The following is a 15624-nucleotide window of genomic DNA, read 5'->3' as shown; positions in this document are numbered from 1 at the left end:
TGATAATAAGAAGGTACATAATTATTCCATATTGGGGATATTGCCTTGGCAAGATTATTTTGCTGTGAGCTGAAACAGGACCTGATGAAATATGCAAAATGGCACACACTGCCTTTTCATTTTGGCAATTACCAGAATTGTCATTTGGTAGTGCAGAACTTGACTATTGCTGAAAAAAGAGACACGTTGAAGCTTTTCGTCTTGCATTCGTCAGGACACTTCGCAAGGAAACCAATATAAAGGGAAAACAACAACTTGTACTGTCTAAGAGACTGCTGATTGATTGGCAAGTGGACTCTGATTGGTAGAGGCATTGCCATGGAGGATGCACCAGTGATGGTTACTGACAGTTAACTGCCAAGCATTGTTTGAAATTTAAACAAGACAGCTTGACCCTAATTGGTCAAGACATTGCCCTGAGGAACGAGTCAGCGAATGGCTGTACTTATTTTGTTCAGCTGTACACACAATGTGCCTGTTTCAGCTAAACAAAATAAGTGACAGCCGTTGGCCAGAAGGTGAATTACCACTAGCATTGTCGTGCAGCATTCTGGAACCTGTGTCCTGCAGTAAGTACGCTGGGAGTTTTATAAATGCACAGCTTCAGTGTAAGGTAAGTAAATAGGAGCAGAGTGACAATCCAACGGCGATTGTCGCTCCTCAGAAGATTTGGCCCAAGATGATGGGAGAGATTTTCCGGCCCTGACACTGGCAGGCATCGTTGCGACTCTCCAGATTTTCCCATCCAGCCTGTGACAATGCTCACCAGTGGCGGGGCTGGAAAATCCTGCCTAATATCTATCCTACCCCAAAATTTACTGCAACTTTCCAGTTTGTCTGGGGAATAACTTGCTCTGGATTCCATTATGTCAAGTGTTTTGCTAGTTGTAGATGTTTTCCATTGGTGCATAAGGCATGGCACGGAGGGAATGGCTTTCTGGGAAATAAACCAGTGTGACTCCGATACAAAGTTATCACAGGCTGGAATTTCCTCCACTATAACTGAAGGAAATTGATGGAGGGATTTAACCCGCATCACATTCCTGCCAGTATTGCTGTAGGTTTACTTCACTCCGCCCCAGCATGGAAGGCAGCTGGTCACTTTTTGACCACTCTGCCACGCATGAATGGTGGCAGGGAGGCAGAGTCCAAAAAACAACCTGATCTCCCTGTCTTCTGCCAGGAAAAGGGTGGTGGTTTGAGGCAGCAGGGGGGGGAAGGCCTGTTGAAGTCACTTTTGAATGAGGGATCCCAGTGAAGAGAACCTCATTCTCTCCTCGGGTCCCAAAACTGTAACTTTTGTCTTGGGTCAAGGCTCAGTCAATGCCTAAAATTTTGCATCAGACCTTTCCGGTTCTTCTGCCCCCTTTAACTCAGGCTTCTTCTCTTCTGACAGTGCAGTGGATGTCCCACCACAACACGCCTACTTCATCCTTCCTAGCAGTGGCTTTTCCCTTGGTGCTAGGCATTCAACACACACTGCAAAACAAAAAGATCCCCTCCCCCACCCCTGCTACCCCATCACTCCTGAACCAAGGAAAACAGTTTATGTTCATGGCAGGGTTGGCCAGTGGGGGGTTAGCCCTACCCTAACCTTCCTTCAGCAGTGAATCCACCCTGAAGGAAAATCGAGGCTCGAGTTTCATGCCTAAAACCACACCCTTAAGCTATAGATCCTGTTTATAGAGTTTATTGGCTAAAATCTGGCACTTGTTATTGAACGCATGAATCAGTAAGCTGAAATCCTGTAATTTGGCCTTAACATTGTGTTTACTGGCTAGAGCACATTAGTAATTACTCATTTTATTGAGAGGGGTCAGATGAAACATTGGGCGAACCTTGAATCTTTGTTGGGAGTAGACTTCCTATTCTTGTTGTAATTCCAGATAGTGAAGACAGTTGCTTATTTAGTCTCACGGGTTGGAATTTTCCTCAAGTGTTTTGATGGAGGAGTGGGCCAGTCGGGGCTGAGATCCTACATGTTCCTTCCTGTATGGCAAAGCTGCCGTATCAAAATAATGCTTAATAATTTTTTTTTTAAAAAACGATTGGGAATAAACCAATGCTAATAACTCAGCACTTGTAGTGCAATTCTTAATTACGATCTAGTTAAGTCAACATAATAGAAAGCTGTCATTTTTAAATGCTAGTGCTAGTTATAGCATTACCCCAGAGCAAACTTGATATTTTATTTTGTTTTTAGTATTAGACAGAGACCTCGAGGGAAATTAGATCATATTTATAATACAATTTTCATTTACTGGGTTGCCATTGATCCCATCAACTTTCTGTCTAGACCTTACAACTGGGAATACAAAAGAGGTCTTGGCCTGCCGGCTGCTTTTTTTCCTTGTAAGTGGAAGGGTGCAGTTTGCTGTTCCAGAGCAGTATAGAGTTATTAATCGGGGCATGCCTACAGTCCTCTATAACCGTGTAAAATGTGAATAGTTCACTTTTTTAAATTGGATAACCGTTCCAGGGTTGGGGGAGGGGGATCTCAATGCCATAGCATCTGTCAATTCTTGCTAGTCAAGTTCAGGCCGGATATCAAGTCTTCTCATTGACCTTTCACCTTCGACCTGTAACCTTCATTATATTGAGGTTTCCTACTGTGTAGCAGCGGAATGAATAAATTGAATAAAATTGTTTTTTTTAATCCTATTTTGGAATTCTGTTGATGTTATCATGGCAATTTCTGATTCCTATCTGGTGACACATATCTGTAGAAATCAGGTGAGGACGGGATGGATTTGAACACAAATTAGTTAGCCTACAAGCACTTAGATGTGAATGATGGCCCTGTGGGTAGGGATTGCTGTTAACTGTGGAACTTACCCCCACCCACATTCCCAAGAATCTGCACACTTATGAGGGAGGTTAAAAAACTAAATAAAGGTTTAAATCTTTTAAATGAGTGATCAGGAATAAATTCCTATATCAGTTTTCTTTTCTTCAATATTAATCTTGATGGGGAACTGTGTAGCATAGTGGATTAGACACTGGCATTAAATCTGCAGGGCCTGGGTTCAAATTGAGCTCAGATTGCTGGGATGAAAATCTCCCCTGTCTGTTGTATGTAACAGCCCAGTGTGGGGTGGGTTTGTGCTCAGTCCAGTTCCTAAAAGGCACTAGCCCTCAGAGCACAACAGCTACTAATTTGGACAGAAAATGCTGGAAAAACTCAGCAGGTCTGACAGCATCTTGCGGAGAGAGAAACAGAGTTGACGTTTCAAGTCCATATGTCTCTTCATTCGGACTCGAAATGTCAACTCTGTTTCTCTCTCCACAGATGCTGTCAGACCTGCTGAGCTTTTCCAGCATTTTCTGTTTTTGTTTCAGATTTCCAGCATCTGCAGTATTTTGCTTTTAGTTACTAATTTGGCACGAGTTGGCAATGTTACTCAGGCAGACCTAGCTGCTCTTTTTGTAGCAGATTCACATTCAATACTAGCCTTCAACAGGGAATTGGCTAAATGTTTGACGGAGATTTGCACGGATATGAGGCAAAAGCACAGGAGCGGGACCATCTGCATTGTTCTTCAAAAGAGCGGGTGCAGATTCGATGGGCCGAATGACCCCCTTGTGTGCTGTACTGTGGTATGATTCTGGGCGGAATTTTATGGCTCCTTCCGCTGGCGAGATCTTGCAGTCCTGCCGAAGTCAATGGAGTTTTGAACGGCCCGCCCGTATTTTCTGTCCCCACTCCCACCGAGCCGGATCTGTAAAATGCAGCCCTCTATGTGGAAAATGGGAAGAAAAACACACGCATTGTTGCATTCAGGATACGTGTTTCTGAGTTTGGGGCTGAGGTAGATTATGGGGACAAAGAAGACATAGGCCCAGATTTTGTCCCTGGGCTGGGTTTGCAGATTCGGGAGATTTCCCAGCTTGGCAAACCTGACCTTTAAAAATGACCACCTGCAGGTCGGATTTTTGGCCGGGGTGGGGGCTGAAATAGGAGTTGGGGTGGGCAACCCTGGAACAAGTGTAGAAGTGGACTGGGTGCAAGGCAGCCCCCCCCCCCCAAATGGCCCATCCATGCCAAATTATGCCAACCCATACTGCTACCCACCCCTCATGGCTCCTCACACTCCCATGCCAATCCATGCCCCTCTACCCACCATCCCATGGCCCCTCATACCACCTATGCTAGCCCATTCCCCTCTACGCACCCCTCATGGCCCCATGTCAACTTAGTGCCAACTCATGCTGCCCCATACCACCACCCTTTGTCCTTACCCCCTCCATATTAACTCACTTAGTATCCTTTGACACTTCCTTGACAGTTCCTAGAGAGCTTGATAGTTCCAATGAGTTTGTGCGTAAAAAGTGCTTAATCATGTTTAATTCTAACAATCTTAAAGGGTGCCTTGCCTCTCCCAAAGGATGCCATACCTCTTCCAAAGATACACATAGCAAAGGGGTACCCTAGCTATCCAAAGAATCCACCAAGTTCAGACCTCTTCTTACCTGATCTGCTCTGTGCACTCCGGGATTCATGAAGCTAGGGTTCAAAAATCGGAAGTCAGTGGAGGCAGCTGATGATGTAAATGGCCAGCCGCCTCCACGAATCACGCATGCGCGAGCCCCAGCCCGACTTCAGTCCTGCCCCACTGAACCTGGGAAATGCCATCTTCAGGGGTGGGACTTAGAAATTTTATCAATTTCTGGGATTTTCACCACAATGGACAGCCCCTCTGTCATGGTGAAAATCTGGGCCATAATATTTCCTACATCGAGCTGTGTAGACCGCCCTGGGAATGCTTTGTAGGTTTCTGAAATGCTATTCCCAGCCTCACACCCTTCACCCTTCTGAGCATAACACTTGTAAACAAACTATATAGTTCATACAGGATGTTAACTAAAACATACCATTCTGACTTCTAAAGGCTTCTTGTTGCTTACCTTATGATAGAAGTTAAATGCACGTTTAAAATACGATAGACAAGGTAGAGGTCTGAATATGATCTAGGGATAACTTGAAACCTAGATCTTTCTCAAATGTAGCCCTTACCAGCTTCACTTTCCAGCGCCTCAAGATCTCAAACTCACAATTCTCTCTTCTGTGAGATGGAGCTGGAATTTAGGAGGCAGAATGGCAGGGCAGGGGAGACGGAGCTGGACAAATGGTGAACGTCTGTACAAAATGGGGATAGGTTAAATTGTAGATTTTGACTCTCCCATCCTTCTAAAGTGTTAACTATTGCTGGGTACGGTCCAGGTGATGCCAGGTGCTGGGAAGGTGTGGGGTGCCACCACAACAAGTCCAATACTTTTCCTGCTCTACATCCGTCAATTCAGATGAAGAATTCTGACCTTTCTATGACTAAACCAAGAGCCTCCTCCGTCACCCTGGCTGAGATCAGCCAATTGAATACAGAAATCAATACTGGGACTTCATGTCCAGAACAAAATTCAACTAGCCACTAGATAAGTGTCTGGAGTCAACAAGACAAACATGGTTCTTGCTCAAGTTAAAACTCAAGTCTAAAATCCTTGCAAAAAGTCAGTGGTTTAAACTACGTGCACATTTGACTTCAATGACTAATGTTGTTATCAAGTCTTTTGCATGGAAAGTAGACTGAGGTGTTCCAAACTGTTTAAGTAGTGACACAATGGGACCCAACTGTCTGGGACTTCAAGGCACCCTCTAGTTTTGAGCTGAATTTCTTTGTTGTACTGGAGGTAGGCTTCAGGAATTATTGCCTGTCAACCTGCAAACTATTGTTTCAACTTCATATATTTTGAACACAAAGTATTTATTATGCCCCGCCTAGCACCCATTGCCTGTCGGGATAGGCTCCGACTTCTCCCGACCCTGAATTGGATGAAGCGGTTCTGGAAAAGTAAGCGAGTGAGTATTTATTATGCTGTATTTCCATTCACATCTGTGGAATTTTTGCTAAAGCATTTGCATTAAGCATAAAGCATTAACATCTGAAATACAAAACAGCGATTATCGAGAAAACTCTGAAAATATTCAGTGGGACTATGCTGTTAATCACAAAAATGTGATGTTTTGCACTCTGGGCCTTGTGTATATCAGGGAAATAATCTGATAATGAGTAGGGAGATATGCATTTATGTTGCCACTTAGGGCTGAGAAAATGTAACTTCAGTAAGTAAACATCACAGATTATTGGATGAGAGGGGTGCTGAGTAATGTCACAATGTGACAGCTGTTAGATTAGGCTATAGTGAGGCCTGCTGCATTTTCAGTGATAATTTAACACTGTTGTGCAATTCCATCCTTTTTCTCCTGGATGGAGATCCACAAGCAGATGGTAAGAGCTGAAAGCTCTCAGAAGAATAATCTGAGCAGCGCACAGAATGCACTTTCGAGAAGTTAGGCCTCCATGGGCATCTTATGACAGCTTAATGTGCATCGTTCACATTTGCTCATTTCAATTTCACATTATATAAAAGCAGTTTAAATTGCCAGTTGTGGTGCTATAAAATGTTCACTTTAGTGTTTATCTTTCTTGTTATCAAAAACCAATGCTGAATAATGAAGCTGAAGCTTTGCCCTTTGGTAGCATGATAGCTCATTACCCAAGAGCTGCCTCCATCTGCACTCATGGGTGCTTTGGGAGCCATTATGATTATGGTGGAAATCTCAGAAGCCATTATCAAGAGGAGACAGAGGGCTTACTGTAGACTGCCTAATGGGCTAATTTGTAATTGGGAGAGGGAAGTAAGTTACTAGCTATGGCTTTATTTGATGGAGTGTGGCAGAGCGCATGCTAAATGTGATAAATGAGCAGGAAGGCTTGTTTGCACAATGGGTTTTACAAAGCTTCTTTTCTCCTGAGCATTAGCAACATGCTGACTAGCTTTGAGATGCAAGGGAAGAGAGACTCTGGGGAGTAGGTGAAGGTGCAAGAAGAGTTGTTAAATGGTAAACTGGTGAAGGAAACTAATGGCGGTGAAAAAATCTTGGAGACTGCCTGCTTCAGCATGTAATTAAGGAGTTGATTGTGAGAGGAATTAAAAATATGTATATTTGAATTTGAAAAAGTCCTCTGATATTGTAACCTTTTGCAGTTGGCAAGAAGTTTTTACTCTTTAAAATAGAAGTTGATCTCAAAGACCTCATGTTTCCTGTCAATTCCATCTTCTTTGGGTATTGAATATTGACTGCCTGAAAGATGAAGTGAGCTGTACATAGTATACACTTTAGCTGAATCTGGAGGTGGTATAATAGCGGTATGACGTTAGAGTTTGGTGATGGATACAAATGTGTATGTCCTGGAGAAAGGAATGTTTATATAGACCATATTTTTAAAGTAACTCATTGTAATGCCTTATAAAATTTTGTAGATATCTGAAAAATAATGCTCAGAAACAGGCTAAGGCTATTTGTCTTCAGAGATCATTGCATCCTGCCCATCATGTTCCTCTCTCCATCCTTCAGAGACACAATTAAGTGTCTCGTGGACCCATTTACACTGTCAGCTTTAACAGAAAAAAACTAGAGACTGGGTCTTGGGAGCGCAGCCCAAGAGCACAGTTCTCCTGAATTTACGCTGCATTATTGCCATGAGTTACTCCGTGAATTGGCAGCAAAGAGCATGTGCCAAAAGTAAAGGATTTCTGTCCACAACATAATGTGCTGTTTTCGCTTTCGGTTATGGGGATGACACATATGTGGATAATAGCCAGGTTTACTCACAGAAAATGGTTCAATTTCTTTTGATCCACATGACTCCAGAATATAGATTTTTCTGTCTGGACAGGTATCCAAGGGAGGGCTAAACAATTCAATTCAAGTACAAGCATCTTGTGGTTTTTATTTATATTTATGTTTGATCAGCAGCTCTTTTTGGAGTGTAAAATTCCTTTGTCCAGGATAAATTTTGACAGTATTTTTCACCCTGTTGGGTTCTGCTGAATGATCCATCTAAAGTCACAAGAGATAGAGGATCCAGAGAGAAATTCCATAGGCTGTCAGCAACATCACATAAAGGTTAACAGTCAAGGACTTTGTTTGGACCAGTTTATGTTGCTCTTTAGCACAGCGTATGTGACCATCTATTATTTTGTATCTTCTAGGGGGGGATAGTTAGACTTATAACTACTGTGAATCTACAGTGTGGTGTGGCTTCTGCTCAGTTATCCATTTACTGTTCAATGAATCCTTTTGGCAGTTTATTGCCTAAGCCACGGTTTAATGAAGTGTTTATTTTGCCAAATGATGACTTTTGGTTCTGGGTATGCACCACACTACCTGGATGTTGGTCAGATCATCAGTAGCAAGAGCTTGCCAATGGGAGCGGTCTACAACGGTGAAGTCAGATAAGTATTGGGGTGAAAAAGGCTTAACATTGTGGTCCCAGGGACACACATGCACAAAGTGACTGCAACATGCACAATCTAACTGCATCATGTTGTCAGCGCATTAGGTCATAACACCATTGCAGGACTGCCGTGTACATGCTGATGCTAAAACGTAATGGTAGCAGCAGCAAGTGTGGCCAAAGTGCACAAAGTTTGTGCTGACATGGAGCAGCACTCTTAACTGGTCAGTGCTTGACAGCAGGAGATGAAAAGGACAAGAAGAAAATTGCATTGTTTCAGCCACTAGCGATGTAGCTTCACATACCTGCTGAGTACAGGATAACCAGGTGCTTAAAATCGATATAGAAGTAGCTGTGATCTTCCCCCATAACTTCATCTGGAGCTCTGTTGCCCTTTGGTGAAAAAGTTCATATTTCACTTCTGGTTCTTTCCTCTAAATTATTTTTTAATTTGTGGGCCCTGATGGTTAAAGACTGCACCATAATGAACAAATAGATAACACCAATTTTATTCATTTCCTCCATAATCTGCAGCTGATCACCGCAAAGTCTCTTTTTAAAAAAAGGCCTCCTTTACCTTTTCTTACAACTTAAGTTCCTGATACCCACAACCATCATTGTTGCTCATCAGCGCTATCCTTTGAAGGTCAATAATATTCGTCCTATGTTCCACTAATATAAATTACACAGTGTAGAGAAATGATAGCATGTTAAATTTCACAACTGACTCAGGATTATGACCCCTGGTCATTATTAGCCCTGGACATAGGTAAGTAAGACAAGAGATAACTGAGGCTCAGGGACAAGTTAGCAAAACACACAGCGAGCTCCACTTGGAAGACTGAGGAACAAGTATCATTTTAAAGCTCTTCCCTAATCATATCACTAAAATATTTTCCAAAGCACTTAATGTTCAATGAATTACTTTGAAGTGCAGCCACTGTTGTTATGTAGGCAAAAGCATGCAAGAGCAAGGTTCAAATCAAACAAAATAACTAAAATCATACGAATAAATAGGTTCAGATATGATAACATCTTTAAAAGTGTAAAAGATTTGTGTTACTGTGTCAGCAGCCTTTCAGCAAATCAGGTAATTTATTCTTTCCAGTTCCACAACACTATCTTTGCTAACCTTTCTCAATTGTTTTGCTATGTGCACAGCTAGGAAAGGCAATAGCAAAGAGAGAGGGGAGGAAAGATTGATGTAAAGATCTGAGAAGAGAAATTGAGGTAGTGCATTTAAACCTTAGGCTGTGCGATCTGCTGTCAATCACAGTCTTTTGGGACTTGGAGCCAGGACCTCTCTCACCTCAGCTGCTGACCTTAGAGCCCAGCTAGACTTGTGGAGTCACTGTAATGGTTCTGTAATTGTAGAAGTGGGATATTGTCTGTGTAAAATGCCATATCAGCAGTCATTTCACTAGCTTTCTTATATAAATGATAGAGTGGTTAAATCGGCTCACTGCATGAGCAATTTAGTTACTCCCATTCCTCCACCCTTTCTTCATGCCTCCGTTGGTTCTTTTGTCCTCTAATTCTTGACCCTCCTGCTAATGGGAACAGTTTCTCTCTATCTACTTTGTCTAGACCCCTCATGATTTTGAGCACCTCGATCAAATTTCCTGTCAACCTTCTCTTCTCTAATGAGAGCAGTGTCAGCTTCTCCAATCTGTCCGTCCAACTGAAGTCCCTCATTCCTGGAACCATGCTCAGGAATCTTTTCTGCACCCTCTCGAAAGCCTTCAGACCCTTGGGATGATTGAGATAATGACTACTAACTTCAGTGATTAAAGGCCGGTGGTCACCAGGCTTTTTTCTTTGAAGATTACATTTGAAATGCCTCTGTGGCATTTTTAAGGTCTTTTTACACTAGGACTTGTTTAGTTTGGGTTCTGGGAGATGGTTTGACATGAATATGTTGCTAAGACGAGGGACCCACATTCATCAGTTGAGAAGTGGTGAGTTGGTCCTTCAGAACCTGAACTAAACTGCTCTTGAAAGAGTGTCGCTAAGCTCGTATAACCTTAAAATTTAATTTCACATATTCTGGTGCATTCTCACACTCCATATATTTAAACCTTTATCCAAAGTGTATCTAGGCCATTCCATTTGTACATTGGATTATTAAGAATTTGGCGTGGATTTCCTTCCACTATCTGGCCAGAAATTGTGTGGGACAGAGACAAAACAACTGCTGGAATTTGGTACTGAGTTCTACCCCTTCCTCCTCTGCCAGCGCCATCACTGGCTGTGCCGTCCCTGGCTGCTGCATATAAATATCAATGAGGCAACTTCCTTCTGCTCTTGGTACTTCCAGTCCTTGAAGTTGGTGAATCATGGTGATAGGTCTGAGATAACAGCAGGAAAAGCTGCCAATATTGATCGAGGGCTTAGTAGACACCTCCTAATCCCTCTAATTTACCATGATGCTTTGCTTGCTGAAGGCTGCAGGCTTGATAAGAAATGGAGGGTTGCAGTGTATTGCTTTTTCCCTTATAAACTTTACAACATTTTTGTTTTGTTTCTATCTCCAGTCTGCACTGTTAACTTATTGAACTGCGCACGAGTATACTGGTATAAACAAAATCTCACTCATTAGCTGAGGTCCGCCCTTCTGTCTGATGCACCCAGGTGATTTCCAAATTCTCACCTCTTTATTGCCCATGAATTCAAAAGTCATCTCCGCACATTCGCAAGAAACTATGGGATGAAATTTTATGTTCACTGCTTGAGCGATAATTTGGTGAAGCCAGTCAGCCATCCATTGGAGAACCTGCCTTAGGTTTGATTCTATTGAAATCAATGTAGAAATGAGTTCTAAAAAGGGAGAGCGATCTGCTCCTCCAGATTATCACCCAGATGGTGAAGGTGAAGATTTTTCCCATGTCTGACCCATCATGATTCATTATCAGTATGTGAAACAATAAGCTTTTGCAAAGAAATATTATGTCATTCCATGGACAAATACATTGAGTGGTGTGTACTTCACCATAGAGACTAAGAATTTCATAGGTTCGATCTCTGGTCGATGCAGTTAGTCAACATGATGGTGGTTGTGTTAATGTTGGCTTTCAGATCCCTGGCTTGGGGAGGGAAATCAATTACAGCCAAGAATCCTCTTTCTTATTCAGTGGTATCTTGTATAATGAGCTTGTGTGTGGATGTCCGAAAGGGAGAGGATGAGGCTGAACTGTGCTGGTGCCTCACCCTATGTGGTTAAATCAACCTGGCACCTGTGGAGCTATATTCCAGTGTAAGTCACTGCCTTCAAGAGAGCCGTAAGAATACAGGGGGCGTAAATGGAATATTTCAGTTTCCTGAACCTTTCCCTGTATTCTGAGCACAACTGAAATAGTTTAGTCTGATGGAGAATCTATAGGAGTACCACACAAGTAACCTAATTTCATTCCTTTTTACACCCAACCAAACTGCTGCTCCTGACCAGGATGCTAGAATGCTCCATGGACACTTTCACAATCGCAAGTAGTGCTCGTTTTTGGACCAACTCACTGGCCACTTTTGTATCAAGGATCTTGGATGACCTCAATTGAGTCTAAAAACCTCGCATCTTAATCAGTGCCTGGTGTCAGAGCATTGGAGCTGCTAAACCAGCTTCAATTAGCTAGCTTTTCTGGCATTTAAAATTGCTCCTGAATATATTTTTTAACCTTGCACAGTTGCCATCCTGACTTGGACATAGAAAGCCGTACCTTCATTTACCTGTCAGCATTGTGGGAGCAATTTCACCACACGAGCTGCAGCAGGTTAAGCAGCACCACACTGCCATCTCCGCAAGGGCAACCACCAGCCCTGCCAGCGATGCCCACATCCAAGAATTAAGTTTGAAAATGGAGAGCAATGAATTCCGAATGCGATTCATAACATGGTCATTTGCAATCCCTGTAGAATAAAGTGTATACAATTAAATCTTCATTGTTTCTGCTCTTTTTCTCCTGCATTGGAGCCTCAAGATCAGGCCTGTAAAACCACTTGCATACATGTACACAAAAAACTATTGCTTGTCTGTCTAGAGTTTCATGGGTATTGCCTCTAAAGCCAATGTCACAAATGACCTGGAACTAGTTCAGATACATTTGGAAGGGAATTTAATTTTAAAACCTTTTTTGATTCCATTTCATTTATTATAAGTGATCCGTTGGGATTTGGGAGCTTGGTGGGGATAACCATACAGCGTGCCAAAATGTGTGAATAATTATAGCAGTTATGATGTCTGCCAGAAAGCGTGGAATGTTCACGTTCTTGATTAAATTCAGTTAAACACGGCTGTAAATCATGGTTGCCACAGCTTGGCAGCCCAGACCTGCAAGTGGCTTCAGCAGCTGCAGTGAGCCTCACCTCTGCTTAAAAAGGGCAATTCGTTCCTCATTGGAGGAATTCTAAGTCCTTAGTGCGGAAAAATAACTAGTTACTGGCGCTTCATCAGTTAGCTAGTTAACCTGTGAAGAATCAGACAATAAGTTATTTAATAGATTTAGACTATTGTGTTGGAGGGAGTGCATTATGGGAACTCATATAGGATTGTGAGAGACTCATAAATCATTAGTGCTTCAGGCACAAAGGAGTTATGACTCTTTCTCATGAGTCAGTCAATGACACAAGTGTAATAGGCTATTTATTCTATGGGTCTACTTCTAAATGCATGACGGAATGTGTTGCGCATTGCAGGTGCAGGCTGCTGAATAACCACTACATGTAGAAAATTCCACAGGCCAGGACTGGGACAGTTAGCATGGACACCTGTAAAATAAATACAAAATAATAAGTGATCAAGGAGTTATAAACCGGTTATCCACCAAGATGGGATCAGGTTATTTTAGATGTGCTTTTCTACAAATAGGGTATATGAAACGGAATCCGTCAGATTATAATGGCAGGACAGTGATATTGGGGGCAAATCAACATTCCAACAACTTAAGGGTTAACAGAGCTGTGGCAACACAGTTACTTTGGGCATGTTCAAGGCAAGGCCATAGATGGATTGTCTGCATGTCAATGAACGTTTGTGGCAGTAGTTGAGTCTGGGTTGAGAAAAATTTGCAGACAAATTTAATCTAAAAAGAAAGATTTAAATTTACCTCAGGCCTTTTACGCTATCAGGATTTCCCAAAGTGCCTTGCAGTAAATGAAGTACTTTTGAAGGGCAGTTTTTGTTGTAATGTGGGAATTTGCGCATAGCAAGCTCCCACAAACAGCAGTGTGATAATGATGGGGCAATCTGTTTGAGCGATGTTGACTGAGGAATAAATATTGACCAGGACACAGGGATAACTCCCTTGTTTCTCTTCAAAATAGTGCTGGATCTGTCACGTCCACCTGAGAGAGCAGATGTGATCTCACGTTCACATCTCATCAGAAAGATAGTGTAGCATTCCCTCAGTACTGCATTGGAATGTCAAATGAGACTTTTTGTGCCCAAGTCCCTGGAGAGGGACTTGAACCCACAACCTCTGACTCAGACAAGAGTGTTACCAATTAGCTGAATCACGGCAGAGACTATCAAGAAATCAGCTGATCCTGTGCAGAAGAGGGATGAGCAATTTTGGGCCACCACCAGGCCTCAAGACCAGGCTTCTTTGTGAAGTAAGACGAGAAGTTAGATTTCAGTGTTCAATGCTTAGAAGTTGATTTGCAGTTACTGTCAGTCAGAATCACCTCTGAGAAAATCAGTGCAGCTCTGCTCTGAAGTAATAATTCATGGCTTCTTGTGCCAGTTTTCTCTGGGTCAGTGACACAGATGAATAGTCTTACGTTAAGACAGTAGCTGATGTGGCTCATTGCCAGATAGATGTCAGCTTGAACTTTGAAAGTCAAATAAATTTGAAGACCAAAAGATGTATTCAGGTAGACAACAATTTTCAATTTGAGACCTCTAGGTCAAAATCAAGCCCAAATTTAACAGTTGCAAGTCTCCTCTTTTGGTCAACTGTAAAAGTCCAAAGTGAACGAAATTCAAACAATCGCAGTTTAATTCCTAATTGGTGCCTATCCACAACACAATTTGGCAGAGAATCTGGCTGTGGGCCTGTAAAGATTGCCAGCCTGCGAAATGGAAAGATCACATCAGCACACATGGAGAGACTCCTCAGAGATAAGAGCTGAGACACCCTGGGGGGAATTTCAACCCTAATGAATGGGCTAGTTTGGGTCGGGTGGGAGATGAAAGTGTTAGAAATTTGAATCCCAACCCCAACCCAACTCCAAACTGCCCACTTCTGGTTTTACCAGAGGCAGATCAGAGGACGTGTAACCAATCTGCTCCAAGGAGGCGGGCTGGCACTTAACATATTAAAATCAGGGTGTGAGCCTCATTTTTATTCACTATTTTGTACTTAACTGTGATTGACAGAGTTTCCCTTGGGTTTACAGAAACCCGGCAGCTAAACCTAGGCGAGGACTCTTAGATCCAGGAGTCATGTGCCTTTCCACTTACCTGATGGATCCAGTGTGCCTGCCCCAGATAAACGCCAGGATCGGGAAATCCCTATCTGACCTTTCTGCTCTCCTCTGACTTTCTCCCACACTCCTATGCCCTGACCTCCGCACCCGTCCCCCGTCCCCCCTCACCCCACTCCCTCAGGGGGGCCTCCGGCCTTCCCCATCCCATGCCTCTGATGCCTCTCTGCTCCCGCCCCAGGTCTCCCAATCTACTGCTCCCATAGGAGCCACTAATCTCCCCCCGAGGCCTGCAATCTTCCATGGGATCCCCCTCTCCCCCACCTGCTCCCTGAGACCCTGAGTAAAACTCCACAGTGTGTACAGAGGATTCCGAACTTGAGTCTACTGACCTTCTGCTCCTGGAGGTAAGTTGAAATCCAGCCTGTTGCTGGGGCAGCACAGAGTGGGTTTTATTGTGTGTTTTGAAATGATTGATGCTAAAACTAGTTGAATCAAGGAGAAGCATTCTTCAAGACCCATATCCCTGATGTTTGTGAAGCAGAAAAAGTCAGCGAATGGGTTGGATGATTAATTTAATACCTGCTGCATGCCCTCACTTGGAGACATCCTCATTATCAACTTATATGGAATCATCTAGACGTGAATTAGGTTCGATCTCAATGATGGAGAATAGTATACAAATGGAAAGGTGCCAACAATGCGCAAAGTGAAAGTGAACAAACAGACCTTCCTTCAGCTTGTTACAAGCCTAATTGATTAATTTGAAATGCAGTTTAATCTTGCAGATATGAGTTTTGTTTTGTGAATATTGTTTTGGCGGAATTGAACCAGCCTTATTGGAAATGACCAGTGACATGTGAATTCTAGTATCTCACTAGCCATAGGATATCACTGACATTGTCATAGAATT

The 15624-nt window shown here is 42.8% G+C and overlaps 1 protein-coding gene across 4 annotated transcripts in view; it reads left to right on the top strand.

Moving 5' to 3' along the window:
- The window catches only part of auts2a (activator of transcription and developmental regulator AUTS2 a), a 1158583-nt gene that overhangs the window by 827686 nt on the left and 315273 nt on the right, over window positions 1-15624 (top strand). The window lies entirely within an intron of this gene.

The sequence above is a fragment of the Cetorhinus maximus genome, chromosome 9 (assembly GCF_964194155.1).
Source record: "Cetorhinus maximus chromosome 9, sCetMax3.hap1.1, whole genome shotgun sequence".
Taxonomy (NCBI): domain Eukaryota; kingdom Metazoa; phylum Chordata; class Chondrichthyes; order Lamniformes; family Cetorhinidae; genus Cetorhinus; species Cetorhinus maximus.
This window is presented reverse-complemented; position numbering and strand designations above follow the sequence as displayed.